The following is a 12,359-nucleotide window of genomic DNA, read 5'->3' as shown; positions in this document are numbered from 1 at the left end:
GCGGGAGGTCGCGCTCATGTAGCAGTAAAGGGTAGCCAGGTCGGCGCCACCCTAGTCGTACCGACTGACCTGTGATAGGTCAACCAGAGTGCTCAACAGGTACAGCCCAACCGTGTTCCCTCTATCGGCGAACAGAGTAGTCCCGAAGAGGAACATAAGAAAACCGCGGGTATACTGCTTTGTCTCCTCAGGAGTCCTGGGCTCCATCTCCACCCGTCGAAAATGGGAAGAGAACCAAGTGTACCGGACTCTCCCGGAAGCCCTGTCAACAGGCGGGCGGGCCCCCAGCAAATGTATCCAAGCGGCCTCCCATTCGCCCATATCCTCGTCGTAAGGAATGGGCCAACCTCCTATATCCAGGCCGGTCAATACAGCAAAATCCAGCGGGGTCATAGTCAAATCCCCAGTGGCGGAAAAATGAAAGGAGTTGGTGGTGTCCCACCATCTCTCCACCAAAGCTGCCATAAGTGTCCTCCTGGCAGGACAACGCGACAACCCAACGCAGAAGGCCCCGAACCCCGCCAGATCTACTAAATCTCGGACAGCCTTCGGGAGCTCAGTATACCAATCTCTCGCAGAGGTGGAGCCATATCCTCGCACATTGCGAGAACCAACCTGCATTCAGAATGAATACATGTGTCAGTATAAAAATGAATGAGCTGTGTGCCAATGAAATGAATAAGCTGTGTGCAAGTAAATGGGCTGCGTGTTCAGAAAATCAGAGTTTGGGCTGTGTGTTCTACTCTTAGTCAGTGTGGGCTGTGTGTTCACCTTCAACTTGGGCTGCGTGTTCAAAAAATCAGAGTTTGGGCTGTGTGTTCTACTCTTAGTCAGTGTGGGCTGTGTGTTCACCTTCAACTTGGGCTGCGTGTTCAGAAAATTAGAGTTTGGGCTGTGTGTTCTACTCTTAGTCAGTGTGGGCTGTGTGTTCACCTTCAACTTGGGCTGCGTGTTCAGAAAATCGGAGTTTGGGCTGTGTGTTCTACTCTCAATCAGTGTGGGCTGTGTGTTCACCTTCAACTTGGGCTGCGTGTTCAGAAAATCAGAGTTCGGACTGTGTGTTCTACTCTCAATCAGTGTGGGCTGTGTGTTCACCTTCAATTTGGGCTGCGTGTTCAGAAAATCAGAGTTTGGGCTATGTGTTCTACTCTCAATCAGTGTGGGCTGTGTGTTCACCTTCAACTTGGGCTGCGTGTTCAGAAAATCAGAGTTTGGGCTGTGTGTTCTACTCTCAATCAGTGTGGGCTGTGTGTTCACCTTCAATTTGGGCTGCGTGTTCAGAAAATCAGAGTTTGGGCTGCGTGTTCAAATCTCAATCAGTGTGGGCTGTGTGTTCACCATCAATTTGGGCTGTGTGTTCAAATCCCAATCAGTGTGTGCTGTGTGTTCACCTTCAAACTCGGGCTGTGTGTTCGACAAATCAGTGTTTGAGCCGTATGTTCACTTCTTAACTAATATGTACCGTGCGTTCACAATCAATTAATGAGCCGAGTGTTCAGAAATTCAAGTGTTTAAGCTACATGTTCAAGATGCAAACAAAGTACTATGTCATAGGCTAAACAGTGTGTTCAAGCATGGCAAAAGCACGAAATGCACGAAAAATGCAGAAAATAAAGTAAATACCTCTCGTGCCTCATAGGAGAGGTGATGCTCTGACTCTCGCAGAAGTAGATCTCCGGGTGCTCGATCATCAAAATCAGTAAAGTGACGAAAAATGGCCCGGGGAAGAACATGTGCCGGCGGGGCATACCTCTCGGGAATAAAGGGTCGAACCCTCGGAGGCAAAGTCATGACATCAAAATCATCATCAGCACCTGGAGAGCCTCCACCATGAGGAAAATTACTCGCCATTTCGGAAAATCTGCAAAATGAGCAAAAATGAGCAAAAATTGAAAAAAGTCAACAAAAGTAAACTCCCGAGAAAATCTTCCAAATATTGAGACAAACTCACCTCAAGTGGCGAAAATGAGAAAAGAAGCCCCGAAATCATAATTTAATCAGTTCAAAGTGCTTGAAACTGAATGTTTTCGCGAAAACAATTTGCGTGGGGCGTTGGAAAACGCGTATAAAGCCCGGATCTGAGGGAGAAAATGGTTTGGGAAGCAAGAGGAAAAGATTTCGTGGCTGATGTTATGAGCTCAAAGTGTTTGGGTGAGAGAATATATAGAAAAGAAGGTGAAAAGACCAAATTACCCACAGATTTGGGCAGGTGGCCGGCCGGCCACCTTTTCTAGCCGGCCGGCTATTCTCTTTTTGAAAAAGTGGCCAGCGGCCTCCCCTTGGGAAAATAACTGGCCGGCCGTATCCCCCACATGCTCACCTAGCTCTCTGCAAATTTTGAGGAAGATTGGAGTTCCCGGGACCTGAAAATGTTCAAGAGAAGTGCACTTTCTGTCGCGAAATTGTTCCGCTGGAACTTCAGCTTCAAGTTCTGACATGTGTCTCATCATCATTCATCGAAATCAAGATGTATCCTTTTTGAATGTGTTGTAGCCTTTCCAAAAAGTGGATCGGAGGCCGTGATCGAGTCGCCTTTGCCGAAACACGCGTTTCTTTGCTCGTTATTTCGTAACAAACGGGCACCTTGATTTATGCTCGTTTTGCACTATCATGCACATAACTTGCATTCTCATGAGCATACATGCATTATTATGCACATTTCTCGATATTGCCATACCTCTGTGCTTGAGCATGCGTTGTCACGCACGTTCCTTTCTCGCATCGCGATGCATTCACTCGCCGGCACTGCGTGTGTCAAACTTTCGGAATCACATTGAATATATGTTGTTAGCATATTGTGCTTGTTGAATTTCTCTCTTTTTGCAGGCACGATATTGTATGTACGGTTCATTTGAGGCTGGTGCGACCAGACGAATCGCGCAGGTGTCGTATCCTCTCCGTGTGAGACGCGACGAGAATTGAATGATTCTCCGCATTCTTAACTGCATGAAATGTAGTTGTTGCTTTACATTCTTACTTAAAACTGTTGCATCTATTTGCGAATACTTGCTTCATTACAGCTTGCTGCATTTGCATGATCATTGAGTTACCTCCGGCTCTGTGCATATCGCTTTGCATTTTGCCCCCTTTGCTTGCTGGCATGCCTGCGGGCACATCTCTGTTTATCTTGTACGTTTGTCTAAGTCTTCGGCCTTGTCAAAAATGGGTCGTCTCTGGGCTTTGACATTCACTCCCGTCACTTGTGACTTCCGAGTTTTGTCAAAGAGGGGCAACTGTAGACACCCAATTTTTGACCGACCTTGAGACTTAGACGTCACCAGTTGAGCGCTTAGTGATACTGCATATTGTGCTCGTCCAGAAGTTTCAGAGTCTCGGCTGCGAGCCTTGCCTCCGGACTTCCGGACTCTTTTGTGCTTTGCCTCGGTTTGCGAACCAGGCTCGGTTTTCTCTGTTTCTTTTCCTGAGGGGAGAGAGAGGTCCCGTAGACCATCTCTCAGTGGCCGTGGGCTACATTTTGTGGCTGTAGGCCATTTTGCCCATTTCGGAGCCCGGTTCCCGATTTTCGGAGCTGTCAGGCCGTGTGTCTCGGTTCGGGACCGCTTAACCATCTCCTATTGCTCCGGTTTTTGGCATGCATCTTATTTCCCCCCTTTTGAGGGACACTGAGGTTTGAGAGACCCACTTCGTGGTCGAATGCCACTTTCGGTGCTTAACAGGCCGTTTTCGGGGCCCCGAACTGCGCGTTCTGGCCCCCGAACATTCGTTTTGCATCGGTTTTCGTTCATTTTTGGTAGGTACCTCTGTTTCATCACCAGGAAGGCCGTAGAAGGGTGGGAGGCCAGCAATTGTTCCAGCAACCAGTTATATTCCTCCGGCGCCCTCCGACGCCCGCTTTTTCTCACTTCCAAGCCAATGTTGAACACCCTTGGGCCATTTTCTTAAACTTTTAAACACATATTTGTGATGTACACACATGGGAGGACACCAAAAGTTGGTGGCCGGCCAGTAATTCCACCTGACCCTTTTGAACCCTTCCTAAAAATGGCCTATTCTCTCTCCTGTTTTATAGTTGACAATTTTGAACCACAGGGTTGTGTTGAGGGCACCTGGGAGGATAGTAATTTGTGGTGGCCGGCCATTAAATCTTCTTGACCCTTTTGACCCTTGGCCGGCCGGCCACCTGCAGCTCCAAAACCTGGCCGGCCATGATCCTTGCAGTGTGTATATTCCAGCTGTATATCTGTTTTCCCTCCAAAAAACCTGTATCCGGGGAACAACTTTTGGGGGGAAACTTGGCTTGTTTTCCCCCCACTTTTTCCCTCCTTTTCTCCCCCTCTTTGGTCTATATACTTGGCTGGCCAGCTCTGTCCCAGGGGTTAGAAAAATTTCCCTCAAGCCCTTTGCATTGAATCTCTCTCCCTCTCCATCTCCAAGCTTCCATCCTTCCAACCCTACACCATTTTACACTACACCACCAACCCCCACCCTTCCATCCTTCATTCCAGCAGCTGGAGGCTGTTCTTCAAAGCCTAAGGAGCCACAAACTCAAGCCAAGAAGCTATCAAAGTTTGGTCTTCAAGGGTGAGTAACATTCCCTCTCTTTTGAGCTTTTTCTTGTATCATTTTTTAGCCATACATGCTTGCTGTTTTGAGCTCCAGCCCTAACTGAAAGTGGCATTTTTTTGAGCTCCTTTTCACTTTTACTTAAGGGCCTTTCACTGTTTAAGGCCCCCTTGATGCACTTGCTTCATTATTCTTCTTAAATGCCATTATCTTGCATAGTATTTTTGACCTATGTGTGATCTGTTTTGGAGCATGATGTAAACTGTAAGTGAGGTTATTTTGAGCCCTTCTTCAACATTGAAGAAGGGCTCATTACTGTTTGGGACCTCCATGTGCCACTTGTCATTATACCCCTCTTTGGTCCCCATTTTTGCATGATTTGGCAGCCCATTGTGCTTCTGTTTTTGGGTTCTTTTCAGAACTGAAAAAAGTCTTATTTTGACCCATTCTTCATGTTTCATTAAGGGTCTTTCATGGTTTGAGGCATATTTTATACACTTCACGTTATATCTCTCTTTTGGGGTCTCATTTTGCATAGCATTTTGGACATATTTGCATACTGTTTTGGGTCCGGCCATCAACTGTAAAATGCATTATTTTTGGCCCCTCTTCAACATTGTTGAAGGGCCCCCTTGTGTTTAAGGCCAGAAACCACTACTTGCTTCTTTGGCCATCTTTTGGCCCATTTCTTGCATGAGAGTTTAGTCATACCTGTGCTAGTTTTTGTGGTTTTCCATAAACTGTAAAAGATCATAGTTTGGACCCCTCTTCAACTTTGTTGAAGGGCCCTAATCTGTTTGGGGTCAAAAAATGTGAGTTGTTTCTTTACCTCACATTTAGGGTCATTTTTGCATGCTAGTTTTGCCATATTTTTGCTTGCTGTTTGGCCATGCTTTGAACTGTAAAAATGCTTATTTTGGGGCTGCCTTGCTTCTGTCTTTTCATTCCATGTACCAATTATGCATTCATTGCATAGCTATAGGCCATTTCATGCGCCAAAATTCATGTTTCGGGAGAAATTCCATGCATCGGGTATCATTTCGCCTTATTTCGGGGCTGTTTTTCCCCTCATTTTGCTACTGATTTTTGCATGTTTGCATATCATATTCCATGTCTTTGCCATGTCTCATTAGAGTGGCATTTCGGTGCCTGAGGGTCGGTCCTCGGTTTGCGTGCACGCGTGCACGCATTTCGAGTTGTCTTGTTTTCATCTGATGGCCTCCTATGTGAGTGTGGCTGAGGCTCTCTCATGTTGGTGTAAGCCCATTATTGCATTGTGTATGCCATTCCGTCCATAGCATTGTGTATGCCCGGTTGTGTATTACCTCGTGCAGCGTGTATGCCATTCCATAACATTGTGTATGTTAGGATTGTATCTTAGTCGCATTTCATGCATGTCATGCATATTGCATCGTGTTCGGGATAGGAGTTAGCCTGGGCATGGGAAACGAGGTACGTTTCGTACTTTGAGTGACGGAACGTGTCTCAATTCCCTCAGTCACCGACACTCTGGATTATCCATGATGGAGTTAGGTTCTTGTTGTGTTTATATGTGCATTCATTCTACATTGAATTGCACAATTCGACCCCTCGGCCATCATGCATCGATATGCGTGATTGGTGGCACGAGGATCGAGGCATGCATATATCTGTGAAAATACATTGCCATGCCCCTTTTCTGCTCTCTGTTGCAGCAAAATGAAGAATCAACAACTTTTCGGAGCTTGGCACGTATTTCAAGAATAGGCGCAAACAGAGGCTAATAGGGGCATCGCCATGGATTTTCGCGCAAAGGCAACCCGGGCATGCATCATTCATCATCCGGAATGGAATCAAGGCAGTCCCTGGCTTGCATGCCAATTTATTTATTTTCTTAGTTAATTTGTTAATTAATTAGGAATTTGTACATTATTTGGACTGTAATATTTGGACTGTATTATTCTTTCATTTGGGACTGTATTATTTATTCGGACCTTCTGCGCGAGGGCAATGTTGTAATAAGTGTGCGTGAGTGTGATGTATGTCTTCCAACCCCACGTCTTTCTTCCCTTTTATTTACCTGCTTATGATGGTTAGATTAGGGCATATTTCAATTAGCATACAGTATGATAGCATGTTTGCATTCATTCATCTGTTTTGCATGCACCGGGCTCGGCGCATCATACTAACTGCATTTGTATTTCAATTCCAAGTTGAATACATGTTAGCTGTAGCATTCCATATGCCATGTTTAGAATAGCCGAGCCTGCTATAGTTTGCATTTTTGCATGTGTTGCATTAGGCATTTCTGTATACTTAGGATTCATGCATGATTTCTAATGAGTTTTTGTTTTGGCTTGGAGTACTCGGTGAGTTTTATGCTTTAGCATCCTTGCATGCGTGTGAGTGACTGCCATGAATAGCATGCTTACCATGAGACTAATTGCTTATGTGATATAACTGCCTGAATGCCTGTGGGTGAAGGTTGGGTTACTTGGATTGGGACAATTCATCAATGTTTGTTTTAAGCCCACTAGATAGTGGCAAAACTACCTTTTCTTAAGCCCACCTGCGGGTGGCAAAATCTGCATTTTAAGCCTACTTGCGAGTAGCAAACCACCTTTAAAAAACAAACATGAAATGTTTTGTTCCAATTCAGGCGACCCAGTCTATACTTGTATGCTGCGCGCATCACATAGTAATCTAGGCTAATAACCGGAATAAGAACACACAATGTTTTCAAAAATTGATATCATGGTTAGTAGAGGCCGATCTTTGATCGGGCGAGCGGGGGTGCTCACGAAGTGACCTTCCCCAATCGTACCCAAGTTCCCGAGCCGAGGCAACTTTGGTGATGACGGACACGTGGCCTTAGGCAAACGAGTCAGGGTTTCCTAAATTTCCCCCAAAATAAAATATTTAGGTGGCGACTCTGTATCTGGCAAAGCAGTCCATGTTTGGCACTTCTTTCAAAAATCTGTTTTCTCAAAACGATTTGCCGGATTTAGACTCTTTGGTTCAAACTTAGAACCGTGATAATTTTAGAGTCCTGAGCTGTAGTGACCCCAAATGAACAGAACGGGAGCTCACCCTCCCGGGGCGTTCGGGGACGTCTACAGCGTCCTCACTTGCATGTGCCTGGCTTGGACTATGGCACTGCCAAGGCCGCAGCCTGGCTTGCATGCACACGGCCAGGGCTCCAGCCAAGGCTGCGTCACTTGCCAAGGTGGCGGCCTGGCTTGCATGCGCGCAGCCTAGCTTGTATGCACACGGCCAAGATTGGGGCACCTGGCAAGGCCACGGTATAGGCCACGGCATAGGCCGCAGCCAAGGCAGCAGCACCAGCTGCAGCACAGGCCAAAGCCCAGGCCGCAGCATAGGCTGTAGCCAAGGCAACAGCACTGGCCGTAGCCAAGGCAGCCAAAGTAGCAACACAGGCCGCAGCCAAGGCAGTAGCACTGGCCACAGCCAAGGTAGCCAAAGTAGCAACACAGACCGTAGCCAAGGCAGTAGCACTGGCCACAGCCAAGGTAGCAACCCAGGCCGCAGCCAAGGTAGCCAAAGCAACAGCACAAGCTGCAGCCAAGGCAGCTAAAGCAGTGCCACTAGCCGCAGCCAAGGCTGCTTTATCCACAACCAAAGCAAAGTATATTGCCGCAGTGGAAGCTAAGAAAGAGATGTTGTGGTTAAAGCGGTTCTCCAAGAGTTAGTATTAAAGCAAGAAAAGATCACGGTATAAACCTGAGCAAGAATTCACTGTACTATTCTCGCACAAAGCTCATTGATGTTTGGTGTCATTGGATACGCGAAGTGATGGAAAAGTAGTTATTGAAACTGATCAAGATCCAGTTGACATGCTTACAAAGGTGGTCTCGATAGACAAACTCAAACTTTCCAGAGACATTGCCGGGATGGACTTCAAGTGAGAAGTCAGTTATGCATGTGGGTATGGAGGGGGAGAATTGTTAGCTCCCACCCTTATGCATGCAAGCAGAGAGTCATGCAAAGAAGGCGTACGGGGACTTCAACCTCAAGTGAAGGAGGTCTAAGCTGGGCATCTGCAAGACCAGCTCTTTCTTCTCTTCACGTTGTTGCCTTTGTTGACTCTCACCATTAAGAAGGTAGAAATTTTTGTGGGTTTGCCTCCCTCTCTCTCTCTGTGTGTGTACAAATAAAGATGGGAGAGAGAGGGTGAATGGATAATCAGAAATTTGAGAGGTAGAGAGCTGTGAGTTGAGTGAGAGTCTTTCTTCTCCTTGTTTTTGTATTTGCTCTATTTATTGAAAATTCTCATTTCTACTCCGTGGACATAAGCACTGGACCGAACCACGTAAATATTTGTGTCTCATTTGTATGTGTGATTGCTTCTTGTTATTTTCTAGGTGTCCATGATCCTAACAATTATTGGGCAAACAAGTGGAAGAGTTTGATGGTGGTTGATGGTAATGGTGGGTGGGTTAGGAAGGGGTTTATTTTAGGGTCAATGGTGGTGATGGCGACAATGGAGATGGCAAGAGAGGATGGGAGAGGGTTAGGGATGGTGGATAGTGTATAATGTGGAAGCCTGTGGTGAGTGGCAAGCCATTGGAGTTGTAGAGAAAAAAGAAAGAATGAAAGGGAAGGGATGAGGAAAAAGGTCATTTTTGTCTTTTTGACTAAAGATTTCATATCTTTGTAATTAGTTTTGAACATTTCATCAATATTGGAATTATTGGAAACATCCCAGCAACTTACCATTTCCTTTCCCGTTTTTTCCATTTTGCCCTTTGTTATATTAAATTTTCATTTCCCCCTCTAATATCTTATGAATTGGACGCTTGGATTTTTTTATGAATATATATTTGTCTCTTTGACAAATTTTTAAGTTTGTCAGAGATAAATTTTCAGGTCATTGGTTATATAATAATTATATGATATTGTTCTTTATTCTTATAATATATTTATATGTAATATGAAGAAAAAATATATATTTTTTAATCTATGTTATTGTATCTTTCGATACACAATACAATATGCTACACAATAATCATGATTCTACAACATGCTTCCAAATCAAAAGCTTTTTTTAGTGTAACTTCTTTGAAATGTCAAAACATGCTTATTAGTACAAGCTACATTTTTTTAGGGTAAATTATAAATACACCTCATGAAACTTGCTTAAAATACAAATTATCCCCTGTGGTTCAAGTTTCTGATCGTATAACAAATGAACCTTTTTATTAATAAATCATCAAGTAAATTAACAATTTTAATGCTGTCAAAAATATATTTCAATCAATAATTAAGATAATTTTATTGTTGTATAAGAGGGTAGTTAAGAATTTCATTTTTCTATTAATTATGCTAAATAAAAAATTCTAACAATAAGGTATTTGTAATTTCCAAAACCATAGGGACAATCTATATTTTAAGCAAACTTCAGGGGTGTATTTATAATTTACCCTTTTTTATATTTATCTTCTTTTAAAAAAGATTTTACTCACAGTCAGCTAGTCGTGTTAGTAATATGCTTTATTCTTCATGTTAAAAGGCTCAATAAATGTTAGTGTACTTCTAATCATCTATATCAATTCATATTTCAATATTCACTTGATTTTCTACATATATCACTATAAGAAAAATCATTTTTCACAACGTATAAAATTGTTGCTAAAAGTCAAAATTTCATCACTAAATGTCTTTTGTGACAATTATAAAATCGCTGCCAAGTTGTGGCCAAAGGGTTGTTGCGGAAAGTTTTGGCTACAAATTCTTAAATTTGTTGTCAAAAGTCATACAGACAGTGACATATATATTTGTTGCCAAAAGTTAAAATTTTGTTTTTATTGTAGACCTTTAGCGACACAATAATTTGTTGCCAATTGTCACTTTTAGCGACACTAACATTTGTTGCGATCAAATAAAACTTGTCATTCACCTATGCAAAATTTAAACACATTCATTCAACCTTTAAATTTAGTTAACACATAAGAATCCATCAACTAATCCAAAATATAAATTAAATATATTCAACAAAAACTAGTTTCTAATCCATTCAACAAACCATATCTAAATGTCCAAACATATTCAACACAATCCAACCCAAATATTCAAACAAAATATAAATATCAAAATACCAGTGTTTGATTACTCATGACCATTCGATGAGTCTATATCGAAATATATCCTGCTCCATGAGTCCATCTCCATCATATATTTCTAAAAAATAAATAAATAAATAAAAGAATTAATCATAAAATGTGTATCAACAAATCTTGATACCAATATGATCCGATCTCACACTGCTACACTAAGACTGCACTTGAAAACCATGCCTATAAAAGCCAGGTAAAACTTACAAAGAAGCCAAAAATTTGAATTGAGACAACAGAGTTATTTCAAAAAGATAACTATGACAATCAAGGCAAAATTTAAATCAAATATAAAAGCAACAAACTTGCATGCAAACATTACAAACAAAAGTCTTCAACCTAGCTTGAGCCAATCTGTCATAATTTGTGGTTACTGTTGCAAATATGAAATGAAATTTTAGTATCAGGGCCGAATAGTTTTCTTTTTTTTTTTTTTTGAACTGGCCGAATAGTTTTCTCTCTCCACTGTGAACGCCCTCACATTCATTGGGGCAAACCACCAGCCTGTCAAAGGGCAAGTTTTTTTTTTTTTGCACAAATTCTCTTAACAAGGTTATAGTGATGGATTAATCCACTAAGAAAGCCCCTTCCTAGTAAATAATAAAATAAGTATAGGTATTTTTTTTCTTTATTTTATCTCTCCATATGGATATTGACATAGTCGAGGCTATAACCATAGAACTCTTTCACTTGGGTTCTTTATTTGGGTTTAACAGCCAAGAGGCTACTAAAAAGTGAAAGGAACTCCTATTTATTACTCTATCTTCAAAAGGAAATCAGGAAATTCAATATTTCATTTTTCCTCTATCTGCAAGGGGTTCATATAATTAAGTTTTTGTATATATGTGGAAGATTTCAATATAACTACATTCACCTAAACAATTGAAGATTTCAAGTTTTTGTATATATCAATGTTAATGTAAAAGTTTTGAAAAACTAACCATGAACCAAGTTTATCCTCTACAAATGGTCGAACAAAAAAACTACTACTATTTTCTATCCTACAAGTTAGAAGCATCAATACTACCAACGATCCAAGACATCTATACCATGATGATATATATGCATGCTCTTTGACTTTAATGGTCCGAACCAATTAGGCCAAAATGATTTAGTTTTCTTTTAGCTATTGTTAAAATCTATTAATACACTTCTTTTGACCTAGATACCTATATTCAATTATCAGTGTTTGTATGAAAACATAACACTTGTTTCTGAGTTCAATAATATCATTGATTATGAGATTGAATGCAACTGATATTTCTCGAGAAGGTTATTGTGGAAAACAAGACAACGACAAAAAGTTTCCCATGATAACAAATCTACTATCAGAACTTTTCCCTAATAAAATTACTATCAACATGCTAGAGGTGCCTAGTATATTTTTAGGTTGTTACCTGTTCACCATGTATTTTTTCAAAGTATCTAACGATAGGCTTGCAAAATGATGCAGGATGAGACGCATATGGCTGTCCTAAAGCGTCAATTCCCTAAAGACTTTGAATTCCTAAGAGTAAAGGAAAAACTTTGAATTCCTAAGAGTAAAGGAAAATTTTATTTGCCTTCGCGATGTAAGAAACTACAAGACGTTATAGTTTGTAATATTTCGTCTTTATGATACTGGCATATGTGTAACATATCTCACAAATAAAATGTGGCCTTTTGGTCCACTTTTTCTTGAATTTATATCTTGTTTTCTGCTTCAAGACTAATTAAATTTCATTT

This window comes from Camellia sinensis, chromosome 5 (assembly GCF_055761805.1).
Source record: "Camellia sinensis isolate YWXY chromosome 5, ASM5576180v1, whole genome shotgun sequence".
NCBI lineage: Eukaryota > Viridiplantae > Streptophyta > Magnoliopsida > Ericales > Theaceae > Camellia > Camellia sinensis.
This window is presented reverse-complemented; position numbering follows the sequence as displayed.